We start from the raw sequence: 15441 nt of genomic DNA on the forward strand, positions 1-15441 counted from the left end.
CATCCTCTCTTTCACTCCCTCTTCCTGCCTTATTATGTGGAAAGGGTAGGTGTTTTTCCATGAAACACTTTATCTCCCACTTCCATCAAGGTTTCTAACACCCCCAACGTATTTGGGCGAAGCAAGAGAAAGAACCTTGCCCCCTAACTGACTCATGCTGTCCATTCCACATGGCCAGGATGTTTACCCAGCTGCTTGCTTTCCAGGTGTTGGGGACGTCTTAAAGGGAAGGCATCTTTTAGAATGGAGCTGAGCTGAGTCTCTGGTCTACACACATTTTAAAATCTGTGGCTTTAGGTCTGAACCAAGAATTTATTGCTTTCTTAAGGAGATTAAATTCCTTGATGTGTGCATAACAACTACTCTTGTTTTGGCTAATTACTTTAGAGTACCATCCCGAGGTTTACATTTTTTTGTGAGCCTGTTATTAGGGACCTAGGCTATCTGTGTCTGAGGTTTAAAATCTCGAATTCAGAGTATGTGATTCATCAATGGTGTGCAATAAGAACCTTTTGTAAGTGCACGTATGTATGTGGACCTGGTATTTTGAATGGCTGGAGTATACTAGAGCTTATGAGTCAGAGGGAAACAAGGCCCACAGAGAAGACAAACATCAAAACTTCCTTTGCTAATGACTATAGCAATTCATTAAGGCGTGTGGATTTTCCTAGGAAGGGGGTGGTAAATTGGAAAAAGACTGAGGAAGTTATTACAGTATTTTTTTTTACCTTAAGATGTCCTCATTTGTAAAATGTACCATTACATTACATGCTCCTAGACAAGAAAAACAATGTCAGTTATATTTGTAAGATGACATCAGTTTTAAGGAGCATTCTGAGTAGAGATACGTAAAACAAAAATGCACTTTGAAATCAATGAACTATAGTTTGTTCTAATGCAAGGACTGTTCACTCTTTGTAAGGATTTATTTTATGATTCAGATTTATAGATGAATTAAAACACTCACATGCTTTCGCTTACTATAAAGTGAAATTACCTAGGATTTTGGAAGGCTCAAAGATCTCTTCTTTAAATTTTGTAGGGACTTTAAGAGACCACAGCTACTAGGAAAAGGGTCATGAGGTAGTTAACTCTAATTGTTACCCAAACTTTGCACAGGAGGTGTTATAATCTCCATTTTACAGGTGAGGAAACTGAAATTCCCAGAAGTTATAACATGCTTAGAGAACTGGCAGATGGAGGATAAATAATATAACATACAGCCCTTCACTGAGACCTTTAATTCATAGGCACCAAGTGCCTGGTTGCCCTACTATATAGATACTTGATATTTTGTTATCAGTCTCATAGTCCAAATGGCTACCTGTAAATACAGTACACATGTTTTGGAATGTAGAAATTATATTCCCTTTCTTACATAATAAGAAATACAATTTATAACTTAGTCCAAATGGTGTTTCTAAGTCAATATTATTTATGTTCATGCTATTATCCAGTAAGCTACATATGTAAAAGGTATAAATCTCTTCCTCCTATAAAATGGAAGGAGGCAAAATAAAATTTCTCCTCCTCTCAAAATGTTTTCTCCACAAACTGGTTGCCTATAATGCCTGTCTTTATTGACACCTTAAGAATTAATATTTTAAAAGGAAAAAAAAACCCTAGGAAAATAGAGGAATTAAGATATATTTTAAAGAACTGTTTCTTTGAATAAAATATTAACAATTATATAAAATAAACAGAAAAAGTAATATACAAGATTCAGACTAAGAAAAGGAATTTAATTCTTTGTGCAGAGACAATTTGAAAACAATTTAAAGGAATGCTTTAAGGCATCATGTTAGCATTTTTCAAAGTGTATAACTTAGAAAAATAGTCGTACAAAGGAACGAGTTAACAACAACGTGTTCATGGACAAACAAGTTTTAAAAAACTACTTTGTGCTCTTAGAGCTTCCTAATGCATATCAGCTTTTCAGATGCTTCTGGATGAAATGGAAAGCTTTATCGGGAAATAATAAATGATCAACATTAACTCCTAAGATCATAAAGAAACCTGAAGAAATCATTGAGAAGTTTAAAAGTCAATAAAAGATCTCTTCATGAAAAATTCATCATGCTTAGTTCTATCAAGTCATCAAAGAACAGACAATTCTTATGCTATCTAAACTATTACAGAGGATTTAAAAATAAAATTTTCTAATGCACCTGCCAGACTAGAATAATCTTGGTATTAAAAAATTTTAAAGGTTAGAAACAATTACAGACCATGCTTACTTACAAGTTGTGATACATTATTGCTAAGTAAAATGTTTGCAAATATAATCCACTGAGTAGAGCTCATTCTAGCTGTGCAAAGGTAGAATAGAGAGAGTCTTATGATACCTATAAATCAAGTATAATGCCTGGCACTATTTATATCCTGATTTGGACAAACTCATTTTAAAAAGCACATTTATGAGATAATCACGGAAATTTGACCATTGCCTAAATATTTGATATTATTAAAGACTTTTTGATTTGCTTGATTTTCAGGCATGATGTTTGTGCATTGTGATGATTTTTAAAATGTCCTATGTTTTAAAATTACATTATAAAATATTTCCAAAGGAAATGATATGTGTCTGGAAGTTTGCTTTAAAATCATGTATTGCCAATTGTGTTAGGGTGTAGATAAAATGAAATTGACCATATGCTAATAATTATTGAGGCTGGAAAATGGGTGCTTTGGGTTATACTATTTTCTCAATTCTTGTGTGTTTAAAAATATTTATAATGTAAATTTACAAAATAAATAACAATTAAGATAATGAAGTAAATCAAATCAGAGAACTAAAAGTTTTGTATTAAGTTTGAGAATACTTTTTTATTTTTGCATTTTTAATTTTGTGGGTACATAGTAGGTATATATATGTGGTACATTAAATATTTTGATACGGGCATATGATGAGTAATCATCATATCAGGGTAAATGAATTATCCATTACCTCAAGCATTTATCCTTTGTGTTACAAACAATCCAAGTATATACTTTTAGTTATTTAAAAATGTACATTATTGACTATATAGTCACCCTGTTGTGCTATCAAATACTATATCTTATTCATTCTATTGTGTGTGTGTGTGCCCAGTAACCATCCCCACTTCACTCCCCTCCCCTACAAAAAAAAAAAAAAAAAACCCTTCCCAGCCTCTGGTAACCAACATTCTAGTCTCTATCTCCATGAATTCAATTGTTTTAATTTTTAGCTCCCTCAAACAAGTGAGAACATGAGAAGTCAGTCTTTCCGTGCCTGGCTTATTTCACTTATGAAATGACTTCCAGTTCCATCCAGGTTGTTGCAAATGACAAGATTAGCTACTCCCTGTCTTTTGATTGGAGAGTCTAGTCCATTTACAATGTTATTATTGGTAAGTGAGGACTTATTCCTACCATTTTGTTATTTGTTTTCTGATTGTTTTATGATCTTCTCTTCCTTCTTTCCTTCTCTCCTGTCTTTGTTTTAATGATTTTTCTCTGGTGGTATGTCTTAATCTATTACCTTTTTTTTTTTTTTTTTTTTTTTGAGATGGAGTCTCACTCTGTCACCCAGGCTGGAGGTCACCCAGGCTGGAGTGCAGTGGTGCCATCTCGACTCACTGCAACCTGCAACTTCCACCTCCCAGGATCAAGCAATTCTCCTGCCTCAGACTCCCAAGTAGCTGGGATAGCAGGCACCCACCACCACACCTGGTGAGTTTTTGTATTTTTAGTAGAGACAGGGTTTCATCATGTTGGCCAGGCTGATCTTGAATTTCTGACCTCCAGTAATCCACCTGCCTCAGCCTCCTAAAATTCTGGGATTTACTGAGCCATCGCACCCAGCCGATTTATTGCTTTTTCATTGTTCGTGTATCTGTTGTATGTTTTTTTATTTGAGGCTTCTACAAGGCTTGCAAATAATATCTTATAACCCATTATTTTCAACTGGTGACAACACTGATTGCATAAAGAAATAGGCAAAGAGAAAACTAATACAAATTCTATATTTTAACTTCACCCTCTGCTTATAAACTTTTTGTTGTTTCTGTTTAAATGTTATTGTACTGTATATTTCTTGAAAATTAATTGTAGTTATTATCTTTCATTTTTTTAGCCTTTATACTTGTGAGTGGTTTGCACACCACAATTACAGTGTTATAATATTGTATTTTTCTGTGTACTTACTATTACCAGTGAGTTTTGTACCTTCAGATTTCTTATTGCTCATTAATGTCCTTTTCTTTCAAATTGAAGAACTCCCTTTAGAATTTCTTACAGGTCAGGTCTGCTGTTGATGAAATGCCTCAGCTTTTGTTTGACTGGGGAAGTCTTTATTTCTCCTACGTGTTTGAAGGATATTTTCACCAGATATACTATTCTAGGGTAAAAGTTTGTTTGTTTGATTTCCTTCAGCACTTTAAATATGTCATGTCACTCTCTCCTGGCCTGAAAGGTTTTCACTGAAAAGTCTGCTGCCAGACATACTGGAGCTCCCTTGTGTGTTATTTGTGTTTTTTGTTGTTTGTTTGGTTTTGCTTTCTCTTGCTGCTTTAGGATCCTTTCTTTATCCTAGGCCTTTGGGAGTTTGATTGTTAAGTACCTTGAGTTAGTCTTTGGAATAAGTCTGCTTGGTATTCTATAGGCTTCTTGTACATGAACATTGATAACAGTCTCTAGCTTTGGGAAGTTCTCTTATATCCCTTTGAATAAACTTTCTACCCCCATCTCTCCCTCTACCCTCTTTTTACAGCTAATGATGCATAGATTTGTGCTTTTGGGGCTATTTGCTAGATTTTGTAAGTGTTCTTTTTTCTTTTTCATTCTTTTTTTCTCTGACTGTATTTTCTTTTTTTTTGAGATTGAGTCTTGCTCTGTCGCCCAGGCTGGATTGCAATGGCACGATTTCAGCTTACTGCAACCTCTGTCTCCTGGGTTCAAGTGATTCTCCTGCCTCAGCCTCCCCAGCAGCTGGATTTACAAGGGCCTGACATTACACCTGGTTAATTTGTTTTGTATCTTTTTTTCTTTAGTAGAGATGTGGTTTCATCATGTGAGTCAAGTTGGTCTCGAACTCCCGACCTCAGGTAACCCACCCACCTCGGCCTCCCAAAGTGCAGGGATTATAGGTGTGAGCCACAGGGCGCAGCCCTCTCACTGTTTTTTAAAATAGCCTGTCTTCAAACTTACTAATTCTTTCTTCTGCTTGATCAATTCTGCTAGTAGACTTTGATGCATTCTTCAGTATATTAATTTCATTTTTCAACTCCAATTTCTGCTTGATTCTTTGTAATTATTTCAATCTTCTTGTTAAATTTATTTGATAGAATCCTGAATTCCTTCTCTGTGTTGTCTTGAATTTCTGTGAGTTTCCTAAAATAGCTATTTTGAAGTTTATAGCTGAAAGGTCACATTTCTCTGTCTCTCTGGGGTTGGTCCCTGGTGGCTTATTTAGTTTATTTGGTGGGGTCCTATTTTCCTAGATAGTCTTGATGTTTGCAGATGTTCGTCAATGTCTGGGCATTTAAGAGTTATGTATTCGTTGTAGTCTTCAGTCTGGGCTTGCTTGTATGCATTTTTATTGGAAGGTTTTCTAGGTATTCAGAGGGATTTGAGTGCTGTGAATCTAGTTTTTGGTCACTGTAGCCATATCTACATTAGGGGGCATCATTAACCCAGTAATGCTGTAGCTCTTGCAGACTTACAGAGGTACCAACTTGGTGATTTTGGATAAGATTCAGAAGAATTCTGTGAATTACCAGGCAGAGGATCTTGTTCTTTTCCCTTACTTTTCCCCAAACAAATGGAGTGTCTGTCTCTATACTGAGCTGCCTGAAGTTGAGGGAGGAGTAACGCAAGCACCCCTGTATCCACTACCACTGGGACTGCACTGGGTCAGACCTGAAGCCAGCACAGCACTGGGTCTTGCCCAAGGCTGGCTGTAACCATTACCTGGCTACTACCTATGTTTATTCAGGGGCACAGAACTCTACAATTAGAAGATGATGAAGCCAGCCAGGCTCATGTCCTTCCTTTCAAGGTGGCAAGTTACCCCCAGCTCCACGGGGTCCAGAGATGTCATCCAAGAGTCAGAGCCTGGAGTTGAATATCTTAGGAATCCACCTGGTGCCTTATTCTACTGCAGCTGAGCTGGCACCCAAACCACAACACAAAGTCCTTTCCACTCTTCCTTCCCCTTTTCATAACCAGAAGTGTCTCTCCCGATGGCCACACCCCACCCCCCTACAAGGCCTGTGGCGAATATTGCCAGGCTACCACCAATATTCACTCAAGCCCAGTGGCTCTTCGGTCAGCTTGTGGTGCATGCTTCCAGCCCTGAGACTCATCCTTCAGGACAGTGGGCTCTCCTCTGGTCCAGGGCAGTTCCAGAAATGCCGTCCAAGAGCCAAGGCCTGAAATTGGGGACTGCAAGTGCCTGTTTGGTACTCTACCCCACTGTGGTTAAGTTGGCACCTAAGTTGAATTTTGCTTCTTATGAAGGTGCTTTTTTGTGTAGATAGTTGTCAAATTTGGTGTTCTTGTGGGGAGGACGATCAGTGGAGGCTTCTATTTGTTCTTCTGCTCTGATGATTGGTAAAGGCATCTGTTTGCTCTGGCTTTCCATCTTGCTTTGCCTTCCTGGAACTGTGGATCTGGGACTACATTTTGTAATGATTAAACCAACCTCAAGTATGTTTGCTATTTAAATGTGATTTTAAAAAATAATCTGGCACATGAAAGAGAAAAACAGATCATCAACAGGGAGAAAAACAATTAGTAGTTAAATTATTTGCTAATAAGGCATTTTATTATATAGGCACATAATAATAAGCTTCAGTAATTAAAGAAGAGCTCCCATGTGGATAGCTTGTGCCATGCAGTAGAGGACATGTCATGAGATGCAACATGGGTTACCCGAATTTACAGAGTTCACAAATCTAGAAGCAATGATAAAAAACATCACACGTACTTCTGTAGAAAATGAAATAAGATTGGTAACAAAGGTTACAAATATAATGTTTAGCAGGAGCTCATATTTATTTATATTAAGGCTTGATTTGATCTGATAATGTGGTATATTGAATAAGTTTGGGTTTTTGAGCCAGGAACACCTGAATTCATAGACTGGTTTCACTAATTTCGAAGAGGATTTACACATATAATTTATCCTACATCCCCTTACTTTGCATGTTATAATACAAAATTGGCACACTATACCAATATTTATATTATGCATATATTTGTATAATTAATACAAAAGTGGCATAATATTACTGGTTTCATAGTACTTTTGTAGATATTAAGTGTTATCCCATATATAAAGTGCTTAGCTCAGTGTTAGCTATCTTCTGTCTGAGAACTTCTCTAAGATTTAATTCCTGATTGGATTTTGCTTATTTAGATAGTCTTTTTTCTTTTTCACAATTTTTAATACAGGAGCTGACGTGCTAAGTAAAATGAGTACAGACACCATCTATTGATTAAATAGGGTAAATACCCCTGGATTAAGAGGAAAAACACATGCAGCCTCCAAATCTACCCTCCCCTCTAGTGGCAAATCTGGATAACTGCATAGTTGTATGAAATTGTGTGAAAATAGATTGTGAATGCAAAAATGTTATTTTTAATAATAGTTTTTTTTCATAGAATTATTAGCTGCATGCTCTGTTTGGTCACTTATGGAACTAATTTCAAAAAGCAGTTGAATTTTAGAGCTGTGAAAACAAAACACTGCTTGATTTGCAGCAATTCTGATGTAATCACCAAGTATAATTTCCTTATTAATGGCATAGATTCTGGGCTGTGTGTAATTTGAAAGGTCGAAATATTATTTGGTTATTTAAACTCAATTTTGACTTCAAAAGCTTTTTAAAGATGAAGAAATTGAGTATGTTATAGAAAAAATAAGGAGAGAGACAAAAGAAAATTATCAACACTCCTTAAATGGTACACATCATCTGTGCTTCAAGTAGTGCATTTTGTAGCTATAGACCAGAATGTCATTAATACTGACATTTGATACAAGGTTAATATTACAATTATTACAATGCTATCAGAAGCAGAGTTTATTCTCTATTATTTCTACTGTCTCCTCCTTTGTTTCATATCTGGAAAATCTGGAGTTGATACTAGCAAAGGTTTGTCTAGAGAAGAAATATATAAGCTCAACCACATTGTAACATATGAGAGTTGTCTCTAATAAGAGATATGTCATTCACTATATTTAATGAAATCAAAGATAATAATAGGTCTAAGTAATCTGGAATTGTGAGTTGCTGATTATAAAGCACAGCCAAATGAAAGCAAATCAACAATACTGCAACAAAATGTGATGTGTTTAATAGACTCAAAACAGTAATTCTCAAAGTAGAAATTCCTGACCAGTGGCATCAGCATTTGCTGGGAACTTGTTTCACATGCGAATTCTTAGATTGGCCCTAGACCTACTGATGCAGGAACACCAGAGATTGGCAAACTCCAGGTGATTCTGGTGTATGCTAAAGGTTGATGGTAGGAGACTATTCTCCAGGGCATTTCTTCACGTCTCAGATCAGTTTTTGCTCCAGACTATCTTTTCAAGGATGTGTGTTTAGTGAAAAGCCTTGAAAGTTAAAAGTGTCTCCTTCCAGTGTAGAGGGTAGATTTGTTCCTAACCAGTATAATAAAGATGTCTTCATATGGGGCAAAGATTGGACAATTTTGCTGGCAGCTCCTTTAGAAGGTTGGGAGGTTCCTAAACTTGGAATTCTTCACTGTGACAGACTTACTGTATGTGCAACATCCACCTGGGTCCACTTCTGCATCTCCTCTATGGACTTGGGGAACAAGGAGGATGTGAAGGTCATGAGGTCTGCTGTGATACAAATAATTGACTCCTTTGTTTTTGAGCTGAGAGTTTCCTATCTCCTGCTGGCGTCTGTGAAATTGTGGCAGGCTACCTTGTTAGCCTGTAAGACTCTTTGTGGTCCTTTGCAGTTTAGAACTGTGGGGCCAGAACACTCAATCAGATCCATTAAAATGGATCGTCCTAACTTTAGTTCCTTCTCTGCTCAGGCGTTAGTTCCCAGGGGAGCCTTTTCTGACCACTCTATTTAAAATAGTATCTTGCACAAAATAACAGATTTCTCACATTTTCACTCATATGTAGTTGCTAAAAATGGAAAATATTGAACTCATGGAGACGGAAGGAGTAAAATGATGCTTACCAGAGGCTGTGAAGGGTAGTGGGGAAGTGGGAATAAATTGGAAATGGTTGATGGACACAAAAATACAGTTAGAATGAATAAGAGCTAGTATTTTGTAGCACAATAGGATGATATAGTTACAATAATCTATTATCTATTTTAAAATAACTTTAAAAATAGAACTGGAATGTTCCTAACACAAAGAAATGATCAATGCTTGGGTGACAAGATACTCCAACTACCTTGATTTGATTATTATGCATTTTATGCCTGTAACAAAACATTACATGTATACCATAAATATATGCAATTATTACATACCCATAATAATTCAAAAAAGAATAAATAAATAGTGCCTGTGCCATTCATTTCTCTCTATAACCCACTGTGTTTTATCAGGAACTATTCTTACCTGATATCATAATATATCTGATTATAATTATCAACCTCCACCATTAAAATGTAAGTTCTGTCAGGATAGGAGTTTGTCTTTTGTTCCTAGAACAAAGAGAACAATGTTTGTTTTGATAAATATTCATTAGACATAAATATTTATTAAACAAATATCAATATTATATATGATTTAAATTTATTAGATGAATATATATTTTCCAAGCAGTGCAGATTTAATAGACCAAGAAGCTTTTTTTTTAATTCAGTCAGATCAATTTTTGGCCTGTTAGTAAGTTGTCACATTTTATATCATTAACTTGACATGCATCTGGCAGAAGGCATATTATTTAATTATTTAGCCCAAAGATATATAATTTCCAATGCCTTCTTAGCTCATTTTTGGTCTGAACTTGCTTTAGAGCCAAACCATTTGCAGATCTTCTAATATTTTAACTTTCTTTGCTGACTTGACCTGTTTTGAATTCAAGTAACTTTTGGAATTCTAAAGAATAGTAAATATTTGCTGTGAGGGGCTGAAAACTAAAGGCATAAAGCAAAGACTTCTAAATTCACTAGAATGCACATTCTTGAAGTTCTCAGAAAAGGAATATTAAAGCTTATGTAATTAAAATTATTTGGCAGAATATTTATTGAAAGAAATTTAATTCTTTTTCTGACTGAATGCCTATGTCTGTATAAACACATTCTCAGTAAAAGTATATTTACTTGTAAATGTGTATTTACGAATATATAGTGTATACACATACATACACACACACATATATACACTCACATAATGAGCATATGTTCTTCATCTTCAGTGTCTTATAACCTTATCTAAAATATTTGAGATAAGGATTCACAATACAGATCTACCCAACTCCCAGTAAATATTCTTGGATTATACGTTTCCAATTAGTAGGCACTGACTTAGCTACAGTGACATAAATTGAAAGTAAGATAGTAAGTCAGGTAATCTACTGGCACATGTGAATTGAGTTTACTCCAATAAAGAACAACAGATTCTTAGTACCAAGACCTTTAACTGAGGAAATTTAGAAAAGCATAGATGTTTTTCTTAAATATCGAATTCACAGATATGGCAATTCATATCATCCAGCTGACTCTCCAGATCAGCCATATCTATAAGTTCAATATTTAACTCACATATATTAACTGGATGATATGAACAGATGAGAAGAAAACCTGAGCAGGGAAACCAAATGAATACAGGAAGACAAAATTTCTCACATGCTCTCAGTCTTGAAAACAAACCTTGAAATAATTACACAGGAAGATTAAAATTCAGGGAAATATAATTTTCTAAGTACCAAAATGTAAATATTAAAATAAAATTATTAAATGGAAACTGGTTTCTCAGATTCAGCCTAACTTGGTTCCATAATTGTATGTAAGCTTTGGCTTTGCACGCTTATGAATATGCTTTTATTATGTTACTGAAAGATAATCAGGCTTCTAGGAACTGATTTATACTAGCCAAAACCACAAAGAAGAGCTAATAATCCAGAGTATCCAACTTTTATGTGTGCAGAGAAATTATCCACTGTTCTGTAATCAGATATTTATTTAGGCTGCTCTAACAATTTCCCACTTAGTAGATGAGTCTATCTTGACTCATCTACTCTAAGTTATAGTAACTTATAATAGCCTATACATTATTACAAGAAGATTTTCTGATATGTAAGAGAAAAGGAATAATAATCTTAATAAGTAATACCTTACAGTTATAAAACTAATAATAATGGGTTATATTAGTTGAGCGATACCACAGATCATGCACTGATTATATTAGAATGCTCAATATAAAGCTATTCATTAGATATTTGTTCTAGAAAGAAACACAAAAATCCTCAGAACTCTGGGAGGTAGACACTTACTATTTCCATGAAGGAAATTAAAGCTCATGAAGTTAATAATCTTCTCCATTTATTAAATGGCTGGCCAGTAACTCAAATCCAGGTCACTTTGACTCCCTATAACAATTTTGTTAAATGGTTTGCTTGAAAATGTATGTATGTACTCTTCTCCACCTTCACACTGGCTAGAATACACTCAGTTTTAGGTTTTCATTTATCCATACCTACTATAGATTTTATTATGGAATTGCCTTGTTATGATACTTTGTATTGTTTATAGTTTATTTTAGGGATAACTTAAAATCCTTGAGGAAATTTTGGACTCAAGTTATCATCAGCAACCCACTTGCAAACTACTGCATAGAGTGGGTTATTTCAGCAAATAATCTCATCTGTAATTTTTTTTTTTTTTTTTTGAGACAGAGCCTCACTCTGTTGCCCAAGCTGGAGTGCTATGGCACTATCTTGGCTCACTGCAACCTCTGCCTCATTGGGTCAAGTGATTCTCTTGCCTCAGCCTCCCAAGTAGCTGGGATTCCAGGTGTGTGCTACCACATTCTACTAATTTTTATATTGTTAGTAGAGATGGGGTTTCACCATGTGGGCCAGGCTGGTCTCAAACTCCTGATCTCAGGTGATCCACTCACCTCAGCCTCCCAAAGTTCTGGGATTACAAGCATGAGCCACTGCACCTGGCCTCATCTGTATTTTTATTTGTTCTTCAGAGTGTTACTTTCAAAAGAAAATTCTGGAGTGGCATCTTCTGTCTATGCTTTAAATACCTTTTCTGGTTTGTCTTAGATTATATATGGCTTTTAGAATTAGAATTTTTCCAGTAGGGCTAGGATAATGACCAACTGAGACATGCAGGTAATGTTTGCATCTGGAAGCTCAAGTCCCTTTCTGTGTCTTCTATTATCTTCCTTTCTTTACTTCCTTCTTGCCTCCATTGCTTCTTTTTCCTTATAATATCTAACTGCTAGTTCTCACTTTCTCTCACACTTTCAGAGAAAGCTCACATTCAATTGGCATTTTTCTTTCACCAGATTTCTATGTGTAACCCTAGGAGCTAAGATACCCAGTATTACCCTGTAATACTTCCTAAAACTCTTAGAAACCCCCCTCTTCCATTTTCTCCCTCAGATAATTCTAGAAGTGTTTGACACTGTAACAGAGCTATTCATTTCAGCCTTGCACAGCTAAAGGAGAAGAGTACTTGGATTAGAAGATGTTGATACCATCTCTGACAATGCCAATTGTATGACTTTTATCAAGGTGCTAAACTTCTATTAACTTTAATATCCCCACTTGGAAAATAATAGACTAGATAATTGCTTAGATCTCTTCAAATTTGAAAATACCATGATTTTTAAAAATGTGAGTCATGCTATTTCTAGTGGGTTTTAGATTGCAACACAGTTCTTGGTTCATATATACTGGTTTTCATGTGAGTTATGCACAGAAGCATAGAAAACTACCTGCAGCCCCAAGACAAGTTAGACAGAATTTTGGAGGGAAATGTGAACAACAATATGATGATACAAGTTAAGAAGTGTATTTGAGGCATAATAAACAGACAACTTGATTGAAAGGGAGGCTACTCGTTAAGGTAGTTGGAAAAGAGATAGCATATGTAAGTAACCAACTTTATGAGGATTTTACATGGTAGGTTGAACAATTTGAACTTCGGTGGAACAATGAAGAGGATTTTAGGAAACAGTTTGGAATGTTAAGCAGAGATGAGAGAAAGGAAGACTAAGATGCGACTTTAACAGTTCAAGCATTGTGTGTTGACAGCTGTCATGATGGAGAAGGAGATGAAGAGCTAAGTTTTTTTTTAATTGACAGAAAAAATGAACACAAAGTACTGATATGTCTTATCTCAAAAACATTTCCTATGTCTCTGCATTGAAAAGGCCTACAAATAATGACCTAATAACAATGATCATCCTCACTTATAGAATATGATCTTGTAAAATTCCACATAAAAAGGAATCAGGACCTCTTAGGGAAATAATTAGCAGAAGCAGCGAACATTCAGAATGACAGGTTTGGTCAAAAGAACTTTGGAGCCAACTTACAGAAGCTCTCATAAGCAACAGAGGGTATAATTTTGATATAAGTAAAGATAATCCTTACAAGAAATATGAAAGGCAAGGAACATGGAATATAATCAGCAAAATTCCAATGGTTTGAAACTACAACACAAAATACAGTTTCTTCAACAACAAAATGCAAGGGGAAAAAAAAGGAAAGGGCAAAGAAACCTATAGAGCTAAAGAAACAAGAGACAATATCAAGTGATAAAAGACCTTACTTGAATTTCAATTTAAAGAAACTACAAAACATTTTGACATTTATGAGACAGTTGGAAATTTGAGGACTCGCTAGATATTTTTTAAGTTTTAGGTGTAATAACAGTATTATTATGTTAAAAAGAGACTATCTTTTAGCAGTTCATTCTGAAATCCTCATGGATGAAATATGTGATGCTTGAGATTTGCTTCAAATTAGGATGAGAGGAGAGAAGTGGCTAAAGGTATAGATGAAACCAGATTATGAAACAAGAGTATGTATTGATAACAGTTGAAACTGACTAATGGTACAAAGGGTATTATTAAACTATTCTGTCCAAAATTTTATATGTTTAACATGTTTTATATTACAAAGGAGAGGCAGTATTCAAAGTTGATTCCAGGGTCTCACTCCCTGCAGATTATGAAACAAGGCTATGTATTAATAATAGTTGAAACCGAGTAATGGGTACAAAGAGGATATTAAACTATTCTGTCTAAAATTATACATGTTTAACATTTTTTATATAACAAAGGGAAAGGATAGCTAGAGGAGAGGCAGTATTCAAAATTGATTCCAGAGTCTCACACCCTGGTTACTGGGAGAACTTCATTAACTTGACATTTATTTGGCTCAGGGACGTGGGGATGATGAATTTGAGTTTGAAATGATTGAGCTTGACATGACAAGAGATTGCACAAGGAGTGATTACAACAGGCATATAGAAATAAACTTTTGAAGATTAGCTGATAAATTGACAGTTCAAACTAACAAATGAGAGACAGCAAAGCTGCTGTGGAAGCAATAAGATAGTATTTAATTGTGTTCAAAATCCAAATCAGAACAGCCTGTAGCTGCTGAGTACAGACTAAAAGAAAGGCGGTTAGCTGGAAAAGCATAAGAGACTGCAAGAATCTAATGATTGTTCTTTTCTCAAGAAGGTAGAGTTGATGAAACATCTGAGTCCTTAGCTGCTTCCACCAACATGTACATTTGTAGCTAGTCACTGACATGATCATGTTAGTTTAGTAGTCTGCCAACGAAGTTAGCACTGAAATGTTGAAATAAAGGCTCCCAAGTTATCTTCTTTTAGCAATTTCTTGCTTAAAATAAATTAAGTTTCGGGCTTCCTAACAAAGGTTGCGGGATGTAACAATATAATAAACATTGTTAGCATGTTTTTGTGAATACTCACTATGTTCTATACATTATGCTGGGTACAAGATATTCCTTATCCAATTTATATTTTATACATCAAATGCTAACATAGCATAATAGGTGTTTTTGAATAAATTAATTGCATAAAATATGAGGTCACAAATTTGTTGGGTTAATAAAATTTCCCAGGTAAGGCAAGGCTGTATGTTTTTAGAAATTTTGAAAGTTTGGGTTAGCCTTTTTCTTTTTTTCTTTTTTTTTTTTTGTACTAACTGATGGCAATTGTACATCCTAATTTATATATCATGGGAACGTTTCTGGACCCTATGGCAGGGATTTCAAAAATAGTTTGGTTAGTTGGTATCTATTTGGTAGTCAAGACCCAAAAACATTAGGGCAGAACAATAATAATAGTAGCACAGCATATTCTTTTCCTCCCAAATTCCTGAATCAGGGTTGAGGTCACTGTTACTTCCCAAACTACCCTTGCTCTCCTCTCCCTGGGAAGTGAAAGTGAGTTGATTTATTTTATATCCCAACTGACCTTTTCATAA

At 35.3% G+C, this 15441-nt stretch overlaps 1 protein-coding gene across 3 annotated transcripts in view; it reads left to right on the plus strand.

Moving 5' to 3' along the window:
* Window positions 1-15441, plus strand: part of ANKRD22 (ankyrin repeat domain 22) — a 221210-nt gene that overhangs the window by 146825 nt on the left and 58944 nt on the right. The window lies entirely within an intron of this gene.

This window comes from Aotus nancymaae, unplaced genomic scaffold, assembly GCF_030222135.1.
Source record: "Aotus nancymaae isolate 86718 unplaced genomic scaffold, 86718_ANA_hifiasm-v0.15.2.pri h1tg000010l, whole genome shotgun sequence".
Taxonomy (NCBI): Eukaryota; Metazoa; Chordata; class Mammalia; order Primates; family Aotidae; genus Aotus; species Aotus nancymaae.